The sequence below is a fragment of the Microcaecilia unicolor genome, chromosome 6, assembly GCF_901765095.1.
Source record: "Microcaecilia unicolor chromosome 6, aMicUni1.1, whole genome shotgun sequence".
NCBI classification, from domain to species: Eukaryota; Metazoa; Chordata; class Amphibia; order Gymnophiona; family Siphonopidae; genus Microcaecilia; species Microcaecilia unicolor.
Genome location: NC_044036.1, coordinates 73,290,784 through 73,304,513, shown reverse-complemented (window position 1 = coordinate 73,304,513; position 13,730 = coordinate 73,290,784). Strand labels below are relative to the sequence as shown.

Below are 13,730 nucleotides of genomic sequence, written 5' to 3'. Positions count from 1 at the left end.
TTCAGTCTTCACTGAGGAAGATGTGGGAGAAATACCAGTACCAGAAATGGTATTCAATGGTGATGAGTCAGAGAAACAAACAATTCTCTGTAAACCTGGAAGATGTAATGCTGCAATTTGATAAATTAAAGAGTAGCAAATCACCTGGACCAGATGGTATACATCTCAGAGCACTGATAAAACTAAAAAATGAACTTGCAGAGCTATTGTTAGCAATATGTAATTTATCTTTAAAATCAAGCATGATCGTCTAGCACCACATATACCATCGCTGATAGGAGAGGGGCAGGTGGGTCTTGTCCGGGGCCGCCACTCTACCCTAAATGTGAGGAAGATATGTCTTGCCATTGCCCGGAGTCAGGTGATTGACGAGTCGTTGCTTTTGGTGAGCCTGGACGCAGAGAAGGCATTCGACAGGGTGCGTTGGGACTATCTGTTCTCGGTATTAGATTTTGTCGGGATACAGGGTTGGTTCCGACAGGCTATTGAGACGCTTTATGAACAGCCTCACGCGTCTTTAGTGGTGAATGGAGTGCGTACACCCTCCTTTACTGTGTCTTGTGGTACACGGCAGGGATGTCCCCTATCCCCTTTATTGTTTTTGTTATATTTGGAGCCATTATTGCGCTCTATCCAAGGAAATACGGATATCTCTGGCGTTGCGTTTTCGTCATCCTCAATGAAAACCTTAGCTTTTGCTGATGATATCTTAGTGACCCTGACGAGACCACAGCAGTCGATACCTGCTCTTTTGGGAGAAATAGACGAGTTTAGCTACTATTCAGGTTTTACCCTTAATTTACAAAAATCGGTAGCGTTTCCAATTCAGGAGCATATACGAGAGCAGTGGGAGGGGGAGTTTCCCTTGTCCTGGACCTCGGGTCCATTGAAATACCTGGGGGTGTGGATCCCGGCGGATCTGACTAAGCTCTATGAATTGAATGTGGAACCCCTGCGGGAGTGCACGAGGGCGGCTTTGCAGGTGTGGCAGTCCTTGCCACTGTCCGGTTTGGGTAGAGTGGCATTATTCAATATGATATTGGTGCCCAAATGGACCTATACTCTGCAAATGTTGCCGATACTGCTTAGTCGGAAGGATGAGAGGTTGGTGACTCGGTGGGTCACACGTTGCATTTGGCAAGGGAAACGGTCGCGGATGGCGGCGGCGCAGCTCTATAGACCGAAGAATCAGGGGGGCTGGGGATTATTGAACGTTAAGTTGTTATCGGTAGCAGGGAACATGAGGCACATCTCCGATTGGTTTAGAGGAACGAGCTACTTTACTTGCACAGAGGAAGAACAGTTATTGTTGGCGCCGCTACATTTTAGCGCTTGGCTACATATAAAGTCATGTGGGCGTCGGGTACCTAGTGCCTATGCAGTGTTATTCTTGCCATTGAGACGAGTGTGGAAATGGGTGTGCCGTCTCTTTGGGCTTCAGTCGAGATATTCTCCTTTGTTACCGTTGCAGGGTAACCCAGACTTTTCCCCGGGTTCGACCTCGGCCCAATTTGTGGCCTGGGGAGCTCGAGGGGCTCATTATTTACATCAGCTTTATGCGGAGGAGGGACAGGAGAAGACATTGGGAGATTGGCGGGTGGAATTCGGGACCATGACGGGGGATTTTTTCGCTTGGCATCAATTGCAACACTATATCCGGTCGATTCCGCAGGCTTCCTTGACCTTTGAGACGTGGGAGAAGTTGCTCGCTCTGTTTGCCCTGGATGCGCAATCGGCAGTCCCCCTAAAGTACTTTCACTCATGTCTGAGGGAGCAGTTGGGGGAGGTAGACTATGAGAAACTGGCAACTCAGTGGAATAATGAGCTATCTTTGAATCTGAAGGGCGAACACTTAAAAACTTATGTGTTAAATATTTCTAAAGTGACGGAGAACGTGACACTGAGAGAAACTCTTTATAAGTTTGTAATGAGAATGTATTTTTCTCCACATAGGGCGATGAGGGCAGCCATGAGAGCCGATGATACCTGTGCCAAGTGTGCTCGCTCCCCGGCGGGTCTTGGACACATGTTCTGGCAGTGCCCGAGGGTTCTAGAGTTTTGGAAACGGGTGGCTGGGCATGTGTCGGCCCTCTGGGGGGTGACCTGGAGCCCCTATGCATCTCTTTTATTTGACCAGTTCAAACTATCAGCTCCAGGGGTAGTGGGACTTAGGCCCTTCTTGAAACGGGCGGTCCTTATGGGTAAGAAAGTAATACTTCACCAATGGATAACGGCAGAAGCCCCCACTTACCAGCAATGGAGGTCTAGAATGATTTCCTTATGTGCATTAGAACGTAGGGGGGTGGGAGACCTGGCCTCACTCAAAGGGGATGCTTATTGTCGGAGATGGTCGCCTTTCTGGGATTCACTAACCCCGGTAGCGCGTAGTAGAATTCTTAATTGTTGACAGTACACCATGGAAACTCAGGGGGGGGAGTGAGGGGGGGTTGGGAGGTAGGGTGGGGAAGAGACTTTAGACCATTTGAGGACAATGGCTGTTGATGTCCTGATGGGAATTTTTGGTTAGTTGGGGAATGACTTGTGTTGCTTTGAGGCATGGAGTGCCGTTGGGGACCAAATAGAGTTTTAGACGCATTGGGGACTTTGGAGTTCGGTTTATTCACTATAGTTATATGGATGTGCTTAATGGTGTGGGGGGGAGGGGGAAAATGTTATGATGGTTTAAACGTGTTGAATTTGATACCTGTTAATGGCCAAAGATGCTGGTGTCTTGTATGGTACTTGGTTATTATTTGCATATATCAGTAACAAACATGACTGACATAGACAGCACGTAGAAGAGGCTAAAACTGTAAATGTTTGCATGATAGATCTATTAGTATGAGTTTTTTACATAAAAGAATAATACTGTTTTGAGATGGAGTCTCATCACATAATTTCTCCATTAAAACGTTGAAACCATAGAATAGAAGTGAAGGAGGGAGGAAGATGGGAAGCGGGGAGAAAATGTAAAATACATTGTGACTTCAGTTGTATGATGATACTCTGTATGTAATTTTTACGGCGAGTAATGTACATGTTATTTTATGCCATAGCAAATAATAAAAAAGATTTAAATATAAAATCAAGCATGATACTGGAAGATTGGAAGGTGGCTAATGTAACGCCAATTTTCTTTTTAAATGGTTCCAGAGGTGACCCAGGAAATTATAGACTGATGAGCCTGACATCTGTGCCAGGCAGAACGGTACAGACTATTATAAAAAAAAAATTTCTGAACATATACATAGGCATGGATTAATACAACAACGCCAACACGGATTTAGTCAAGGGAAATATTGCCTCACCAATCTGCTACATTTTTTTCAAGGGGTGAATAAACATGTGGATAAAGGTAAGCCGGTCGGTATCGTGCATCTGGATTTTTCAAAAGGCTTTTGATAAAGTACCTCATGAAGATGCCTGAGGAAATTAGACAGTCATGGGACAGGAGGCAGTGTCCTATTGTGGATTTGGAACTTGTTAAAAGATAGAAAACACTATAGGCCACTTATGATCTAGGAGAGATGGATTGTTATCTTTATATCCAGGCCTCACATTATGTTACCACATTATTGCTAACTTATCCTACCCATTGGACTATAGACTCCTTTTGACAATTTTGGCCTCCAGATGCAGTGGAAAAGGACTTCATTGGAGTGTAGTATTCGGCATATATGATGAAACATATTGCCAACTCCTTTGCGCGAACCATTCAACATAGGGCACATGACTTGGAAGATGAGTACACTCCTAGCGAATTTAGAGGAGCACCATCTGGAGTGTTGGGACTGACTTGAGTCTATTTCCTTCCAGGAAACACAATACAAGGTTTTGCATCGCCTTTCTATTAATACCTTTTAAATATTTAAGCATCTGTATCATATTCTTCCTCACCCTCCTTTCCTCTAGGGTATACATATTGAGGTCTTCAAGTCTTTTCTCATACATCTTTAGCAAAAGCCCCATGTCATTTTTGTTGCCTTCCTCGTGTCTTTCGATGTCCTTAGTGAGATATGGCCTCCAAAATTGAACACAATACTCCAAATGGCCTCACCAACGACACAGAAAGGCAGTAACACCTCCTTTCTTCTACTGGATATGCCTCTCTATGGAGCCTAGCATTCTTCTGGCTACAACCACCACGTTGTCACTTTTTTTTCGCTGCCTTAAGATCCTCTGACACTATCACCCCAAGATCCCTTTCCCCATTTGTACTTACCAGCCTCTCACCCTCTAGCAAATATGACTCTTTTGGGTTTCTATACCCGATGTGCATTGCTCTACACTTCTTTGCATTAAATTTTACCTGCCAAACAGACCATACTTCTAGTTGTTGTTTTTTTTTTTTTTTTTTAAATCGCTCCTCATGTTGTCCACTCCCTCCAGGGTGACTATTTTGTTGCAAACCTTCATATCGTCTGCCTAAAGGCAAACTTTCCCTTCTAACCCTTTGGCAGTGTCACTCACAAATATGTTGAAGGTCTTCTCTCCACACTCTCTTCTTTTTCTTTCTTTTCTATTTTTTTTTTTATTTCCTATGCATATTGTAGTTCTTTTCAATACCTCTCATATATTTATTATGTACCTTTGTGAACTGGTTTGATGGTACAAGCCTTTAGTGGTATATCAAGCAACAAAGAGACTTGAAATAAAGAAACTTTATATGAGCCCCAGTTATTTGCACAAAATTTGGCTGACTAGATCTGCTGACTGTCCAAAGTGCACTAAAGAAGGTACTTATATTCATTGTTGGTGGTCTTGTTTAAAGATTTCCCTATTCTGGGAGACACTTTGGACTCATCTTGATAGACTTCTTCAACATGATATACCCAAATCCCAAAAATTAAGTCTACTGGATCTGGATGATGATCTGGGAACAGAATGACACGGGGACAAAAAGTTTGTCCCCATCCCCACCCCGTCCCATGGGTTCTGTCCCCACCCCATCCCCGCAGTTTCTGTCCCCATCCCCATGTCATTCTCTACTGCACACCTCTGACCTGCTGATGCCACTCCCATGGCTACACACCTTTTCAGTTGCAAGCTAAAGGATTTACACGTGCATCTTTATAGAATAGCACTTAGCAAGATGTGTGTAAATCCAAATTTTTGCCAGTTAACACCAATTGTTGTTAGTGCTCAATTATTAGAGCTAATTGGCTCATTAACCAATTGCACAGTGAGCACCATATATAAAATCTGGCCCTAAATGTGAACAATTGCAAAGTGATGCATACAGGAAAAAGGAACCCAAACTATAGCTACAAGATGCAAGGTTCCACATTAGGAGTCATTGCCCAGGATAAGAATCTAGGTGTCATTGGTGTGTAGCAGTGACTAAGAAAGCAAATAGAGGACTATGAACTATTAGTAACTGAGTGGAGAACAAAACTGAGATTATTATAATTAGATTTGTATTGCTCGGAGGCGATTCAAGATGGTGTCCGAGTAAGACGCATCAAAAGAAGCTCTCGTTCTGCTGCTCCTTATTGAGAAATACAAATTCCTGAATACAAATGCCTAAAAGGAGGGGAAGACAACGCGCCAGCCCTGCGACGCCTGTCCTACCTGCTGCTGGAGCGATGGATCACTTGACGCCGGGTGGATTTTTGGGAGCTTCCTCGCTGCTGGAGAGTTTGGGGAGAAGTCGGCCAGCCCTCCAGCTACAGCACGAGACATCCTTTAGCCCCGAACAGAGAGCTCCACCTCCTATGCCGGCAGTGACCTCGAGGATGGTCCAGGAAGCCCCGAAGGAAGACTCAACGGGGTCTCCAGGCAAGGGTGCCGACCCGCGGCAAGAAACGCTGACTTTCCCCACAGTGGAAACCGCGGGTGAAGAAGATGGAGGAAAAATCCTTGAGGAAAATCTTGAATCACGTCGGAGACAGCTAGTAGAGGCTTCCTTATCAGATTCGGACTTATCAAGTCCTTTTTGCCTAAAAAACCTCTAACAATAACTTTAGAAAACATATGGGAAGCTTTGGTTGGACTGGAACTTTCTTTTGCACAGAAGTTTAAATCCCTCAACCAGCAGTATAACTCTGACTCAGAAAAAATAACCACACTGGATAAAAAAAAACTATTAAATATGGGTAAAGAGGTTGAAATTAATTCTAAGTCAATACAAACTTTTCAACAGGTTCAAGTTAATCTTATAAAAGAAAATATTTTCCTGCAAAACAAAATTGAAATTCTTGAAAACTTTCAACGCTCTAATACACTTAGATTGACAAATTTTCCCAAGCAAGTTTCAATCTCACCCTTGATAACCTTTAAAAAATATCTAAATGAGATATTAAAAATTCCTGAAGAATAATATCCTCCTATATCAAAAATATACTATATACAACCTTTTTATAAAAAACAGCAAGAAAAATGAGAGAGATCTGATCAACTAACAGAGAATGTAGAGAATTTAGATATGAATTTAACTCAAATATTGCAAGATGATAACATTGGATTGACTACTGCTACACTCAAGGTGGTTTTTATTTTACAACCTGAAAGAGACTGGGTACTTAAACAATATTTTCTTCACAAAGAACAACTTTTCCTGGACTGCAAAATAAGAGTTTACCCAGATAGCTCGAGAACAACATAGAAGAAAAGACAAGAGTTTCTTAAATTGAGCACCGAAAGCTTTGCAATTGGGGGCTCTATTCTGACTAAACTTTCCCTGCAAATGTGTTTTAAAATTCAACTCTGTTAAATATGTATTTTTTTGAGGTTAGACAGTTGAACTCTTTTTTGGAAGCTAAATTAGCTGAACTACCTGTGATAAGTCCAAGGGCAGTAACAACTTCGACTCCATAATTGTGTATGACCCGGTAGCTCTTCTTGGCCGTTTTTTTTTTTCTTAAGGTTAGATATTATTAATCTATCCTAAGTTATTATTTCCTTATGTATGTATGTATGATGCCTTCAATTGTTGGACTAAAGATGAGTAATAGATCAATCTTTTGTTTAAGAAGTATACAAAACTATTTTCCTTTGATGTATATATTTTGACTTATAATCATCTTTTCAAATTTCAAATGGTATGTTGAAATTAAACATGAAAAAATTTAACAAAAAAAAAAAAAAAAGAAAAAAGTTTTGTATTGCTCCATGGTGCTACTGCACCTCAAGTATTGTGTGCAATTTTGGTCACTGCATCTCAAAAAACATATAGCAGAATTCGAAAAGCTGACAAAAATGATAAAGGGGATGAGATGACTTCCCTATGAGGAAAGGTGAAAAAGGCTAGTGCTATTCAGCTTGGAGAAGAGAAGACTGAGGGGAGACATGATAAAAGCCTACAAAATACTGAGTGGAGTGATAATGGTAGACGTGAATTGCTTGTTTATTCTTTCCAAAAATACAAGGACAAGGGGGTACACAATGAAGCTACTAAGTAGTAAATTTAGAATAAATTGGAGAAAATATTTCTTCACTCAACATGCAATTAATCTCTGGAATTGGCTGCCAAAGAATGTAATAAAAGCAGCTAGCTTAACAGGGTTTAGAAAAGGTTTGGATAATTTCCTAAAAGAAAAAGCCCATAAGCCATTATTACAATGGACTTGGAAAAATCCACTTTTCTTTTTAGGATATGCAGCTAAAGTCTGTTTTACTCTTTTGGTATACTGTAAGGTACTTGAGAGGCATATTTTCAAAGCACTTAGCCTTCCAAAGTTCCATAGAAACCTATGGAACTTTGGAAGGCTAAGTGCTTTGAAAATGAGCCCCTTGGTGACCTGGATTGGTCACTGCTGGAAACAGGATGCTGGGCTTGATAGACCTTTGGTCTGTCCCAGCATGGCAAGGTTTAAAAAAAAAAAATTGCTCTATTTGAATATATGAAAAGACATATCCCACTGGAAGATGGAAGAAGCCCTGGAGATCCTGAAATGCTAGTGAGCAGCAACTGGAAGATGGAAGAAGCCCTGGAGATCCTGAAATGCTAGTGAGCAGCCCTCTTCATCTAACAACTGTTCTAGTACCTTCAATCTCACTCGAGCCCACCTCTGAAATGTCAACAGTTATTTTAAATAGGCTGATTCTACCACTTAAGTACAGTGGTAAAGGCCACCATACCTTCAGCTCAGTCCTTAGAATGGCTAAGAGGGTCCCCACTTTTTGTTTATGCAAATTAAGTGGATCAACAATTAGCCAAACGACCAGATACTTAAGGACGCTTCCACCCACTGCAAGAAAACCGGCTCATTCCTGAAAAACCTTCAAAATTGCACTCCTCCTCAATCAACACTGGTAGCGAATATTGGGGACTCCCACTGATGAATTTTAAACCAAGTACCACCAAATTACTGTGGACTGCCCTCAAAAACTGCTTCAAAGTTAAAATCAAACATATAAAAGGCGAGTGTCGTACTCACTCGCAAATGCGCAGTAGAGACTTCCCTCTCTGCCCCGCCCCTGCATCAATACGTGATGAGGGGGGCGGGACAGAGCGGGAAGTCTCTACTGGCATGCCGCAGACGTACTCGCAACTGCTCCGCCCTTCCCCTCCCCCCGAGGTCACTGCTACCACTCCCCCCACCCGGAGTCGTCGCCGCCACCGCCGCCCCTCCACCCGGCCCGAGCACTGTCTTTCTTACTGAACTTACATCGCACCACGCAGACGCAGCAGGCACATCAGCAAAGCTGCCGTTGGGACAGGCTTCCTTCTCTGCCTGTGTCCCGCCCTCGCCGCGTTACGTCACACGAGGGCGGGACACAGGCAGAGAAGGAAGCCCGTCCCGATGGCAGCTTTGCTAATGTGCCTGCTGCATCTGCGTGGTGCGATGTAAGTTCAATAACAGACAGTGCGCTTTGGGGGGGGGCGGAGCAGCGGCGACCTCGGGGGGGGGCCTCGGAACCCCCCCCCCATTCCAAAACTAGCCCGTTTACACGGGCTCAACGGCTAGTAAACAAATAAGGGGAGAGGATACTCCTCTGCCACATATCCCACTGCAAGTACAAAATCTGTACAGTGCACATTGCTGACCTGAGCTGCTACATGCAGGGTAAAAATACACAACTGCATGGCCTCCTGAAATCTCTCTATCATCCCATATGCCCTCAACACCATGCTTCAAAGATGACTGACGCTTGTGCACGGTACTAATGAGGACAGATCCGTCCCCTTCCTCAGGAGGGGATCAGAGGATGACAACTTCAATGGGGTCTATTGATATTCGGATGTTGTAGGTGATCAATGCACTCTCAATGCCAATGTGTTCCCAGTATCTGGTACAGCTTCCAGAGCCATGGAGACTGGTGCTTCCAATGGTAATGTTGATAGACTGGACTTATCTAGACCAAAAATACATTTGCATTGTTTTTCTCAACCTCAAATTCCTCTTTTTGACATCTGTGAACACAGGATATAAGAAATGAATCATGATCAGACCCCAGGAATTGCAGGCACCTTTTATAGGTATCCATGATGGATACAGCCCTGTTACACCTGACATACTTTTTAAAGTCGCTGGGAACTTTTTTCTGGGACATCAGGAAAAATTGCTGCAGCAAAATTAAACTACTTGATTTTGAAAAATTACCTGGCCAGGAGACCAAGGTCCAAAGGGGCCATGGAAAATAAAGGAAACTTAGAATGGCCATAAAACCTTTCTAGGAAAAATAAAGGGGGTTCGCTGATGGTCACCACACAACAAACAGGACTTATACAATATATGGAAGAGAAAAATGCAATAGTATGAGAATCCAAATTCTGATGCGAGCTGAGGGACCATTTTGCTCTGTAGAAAAAGAACGACTGGCTAGGGTTCCAGATGACAGTAACAGAAAGGAAGATGTGCACACATGCAGAGAGCAATATTCTAACAAGCTGGAGAACATACCTACAAGGGCTCTGTTAGATGATATCACCTCATATGTAGGGCAATCTTATCCTGCTTGACCTTGGAGAATTCACTTATCCTTGTAGTCCAAAGAAGAGCAGAACACATGTCTAATATGATAAAAAAGCTTTATTTGTGCCATTTTACAGAGTGGCACAAATAAAACCTTTTTATCAGATGTGTGTTCAGCTCTTCTTTGGACTGCTTTCTGCACTGCAGAACATTTCGTTCCTCTTCTGGTGTTTCCACTTATCCTTGTAGTCCATCTTCCCTTTCCAGGTTGCTTTTAAAATCTTCATCTTATGAACATAAATCAAAAGCTAGAAAATCACCATCCATGAATACACTGCATTCTCTCTCCTCTGGCACATTCTATGCGCTTACTCAAGGCTAAAGCTCCAGCTGTACTGTACAACAGCAAGCACTGCACCAACCAAGTCTCTAGGAATGCATGGAGCTCTGGGCCCAGAATATTTTCCAGTTTTCTCACCAGTCAGAGATTATTTCTTCTCAAACAATAATCTTCCAACTTCTCCTTGTACCACTTGATCTTGGCCTGCAAGATCCTCTCCACCTCAGTCCAGACTATGTCCTCTATGTTGGAAACCCACTATGGCAGTACAGAGAACTCTCTCCTGAACCGTTCCAGCTTCTTATTAACAAATTCAAGCTTGTCCAACTGGAACTTTCTGATCAAAGCCTACTTCCATGGTAAGCTCCATTGTTCATGTGATCCCAGATGCAGGCAATGCTGGATTGTGAGCATCTGCCATCTCACCATCCAGCACCCGTACCCGCTCTTTATCTTTCTTCAGCATTCTGGCAGACAGTCACAGCTGCAGCCTACAGTTTCATCCCCTCTGTGTCCTGGTATCTTCTCAATGTGGCAATTCATAAGATTTAACAATTTGAGGTGGAAGGGAGACAGCAAACCTAATAGTTCAACAGATTAGCCTCTGCTCAGGCTTATAGTTTCATGTGACTCCAGAGCTTACATTTAAATACTAGCCAAAAAGAAGTCAAGAAACAAATTAATAGACATCAAGCCCAAAACTTATCATACTACAAAAGTTCTTTAAAATAGATCAATACTAAATAATGAACTTGGGGAAGAATTTCACAAATATGTTAGGCGATAATATACAATTAACTGATTGAATCACTATTTACTAATGATGGTGGCATTATGCATTGCTTCAGTTTAGTCCATGAAAAATAGCAACATGTTATCTACATTGCACTAATTTGAATGTCTACAGCAAATCTATGGAAAATAAAGCACGAGACAAAAGTTAGATGTCATTAGATTAGTTTAAGGCAATCATTGATGATCTCTGCTCTAAATAAAAATGTCCTGATTACGGGGTCCTTTTGTTAAGTTGAAAAAAACTGGCCTTTGTGCACTCCTGCATGTTTTTTTTTCTGCGCGGTAATGCCATTTTTACCACAGCCATAAAATGGCTGAGTTTCTATTTTTTTTATTAATAGCCATGTGCAAATGTTGTCATTAGCGCCTGGCCATTAAAGAAAAAATTACATGTGCACTTACTGCCACCCATTCTGTTTGCGGTAAGGGCTCATGCGGTAGCACATGCTAATACAGTGGGGGAAATAAGTATTTGATCCCTTGCTGATTTTGTAAGTTTGCCCACTGACAAAGACATGAGCAGCCCATAATTGAAGGGTAGGTTATTGGTAACAGTGAGAGATAGCACATCACAAATTAAATCCGGAAAATCACATTGTGGAAAGTATATGAATTTATTTGCATTCTGCAGAGGGAAATAAGTATTTAATCCCTCTGGCAAACAAGACCTAATACTTGGTGGCAAAACCCTTGTTGGCAAGCACAGCGGTCAGACGTCTTCTGTAGTTGATGATGAGGTTTGCACACATGTCAGGAGGAATTTTGGTCCACTCCTCTTTGCAGATCATCTCTAAATCATTAAGAGTTCTGGGCTGTCGCTTGGCAACTCGCAGCTTCAGCTCCCTCCATAAGTTTTCAATGGGATTAAGGTCTGGTGACTGGCTAGGCCACTCCATGACCCTAATGTGCTTCTTCCTGAGCCACTCCTTTGTTGCCTTGGCTGTATGTTTTGGGTCATTGTCGTGCTGGAAGACCCAGCCACGACCCATTTTTAAGGCCCTGGCGGAGGGAAGGAGGTTGTCACTAAGAATTGTACGGTACATGGCCCCATCCATTCTCCCATTGATGCGGTGAAGTAGTCCTGTGCCCTTAGCAGAGAAACACCCCCAAAACATAACATTTCCACCTCCATGCTTGACAGTGGGGACGGTGTTCTTTGGGTCATAGGCAGCATTTCTCTTCCTCCAAACACGGCGAGTTGAGTTCATGCCAAAGAGCTCAATTTTTGTCTCATCTGACCACAGCACCTTCTCCCAATCACTCTCGGCATCATCCAGGTGTTCACTGGCAAACTTCAGACGGGCCGTCACATGTGCCTTCCGGAGCAGGGGGACCTTGCGGGCACTGCAGGATTGCAATCCGTTATGTCGTAATGTGTTACCAATGGTTTTCGTGGTGACAGTGGTCCCAGCTGCCTTGAGATCATTGACAAGTTCCCCCCTTGTAGTTGTAGGCTGATTTCTAACCTTCCTCATGATCAAGGATACCCCACGAGGTGAGATTTTGCGTGGAGCCCCAGATCTTTGTCGATTGACAGTCATTTTGTACTTCTTCTATTTTCTTACTATGGCACCAACAGTTGTCTCCTTCTCGCCCAGCGTCTTACTGATGGTTTTGTAGCCCATTCCAGCCTTGTGCAGGTGTATGATCTTGTCCCTGACATCCTTAGACAGCTCCTTGCTCTTGGCCATTTTGTAGAGGTTAGAGTCTGACTGATTCACTGAGTCTGTGGACAGGTGTCTTTCATACAGGTGACCATTGCCGACAGCTGTCTGTCATGCAGGTAACGAGTTGATTTGGAGCATCTACCTGGTCTGTAGGGGCCAGATCTCTTACTGGTTGGTGGGGGATCAAATACTTATTTCCCTCTGCAGAATGCAAATAAATTCATATACTTTCCACAATGTGATTTTCCGGATTTAATTTGTGATGTGCTATCTCTCACTGTTACCAATAACCTACCCTTCAATTATGGGCTGCTCATGTCTTTGTCAGTGGGCAAACTTACAAAATCAGCAAGGGATCAAATACTTATTTCCCCCACTGTATAGATGGGCTGATTAGAGCAGGAATGCCCGTTCTCTGCCTCCCAGATGTGCCCCGCCAACAAAAGTTTAAAAAAGTTTAGCACACGGTTAGCACACACACATTTGGCATTTACCGCACACATTTGGCATCCCGCGCTATATCATTTTAAGCTGTGTTAGGCGTGCCTTAGCACCTAATGGAGCTTAACAAAAGGGCCTCTAAGTCAGGTAAATTTAACAATGAAGTGCAACATAACATTTCTAAATTTCATTAGGAGCTACGTTGTCAATGAATTTAAATATAGCAATTACAGATAACGCAGAAAACAAGTTGTCTTTGGTTTATTTGAAAATGGGCACTAAAAATTATTATATATAGTAAAGCAGTAGTCTAAGAAATTCCAGTAAAATGTATTTAACATCATATAATTACTAGGGCTGCACATTAATTGGATTAACGCCATGATTAATGCGTTATTAATCGTGATAAAAACTTTTAAGCGCTATGCAGTCCTAATAGTTACCCAAACATTTCATTTTTTCTTTAGTACTAAACTATGGGGTTGGCAGGTTGATCACCTGCAAGATCTCTCATCCTAAGGAAATGCATAGCTATAGATTTTGTATCAATATTATAGCACTTTGCTTTACTGATCAAAGCAATACCCAACAAAGTGTAGTAAAAACAAATGAGAATAAAAGTTGTGAATG

At 42.6% G+C, this 13,730-nt stretch overlaps 1 protein-coding gene across 6 annotated transcripts in view; it reads right to left on the bottom strand.

The window, feature by feature from the left end:
- Positions 1-13,730, bottom strand: part of CCDC18 (coiled-coil domain containing 18) — a 251,047-nt gene that overhangs the window by 121,837 nt on the left and 115,480 nt on the right. The gene's annotated exons all lie outside the window — the stretch shown is intronic.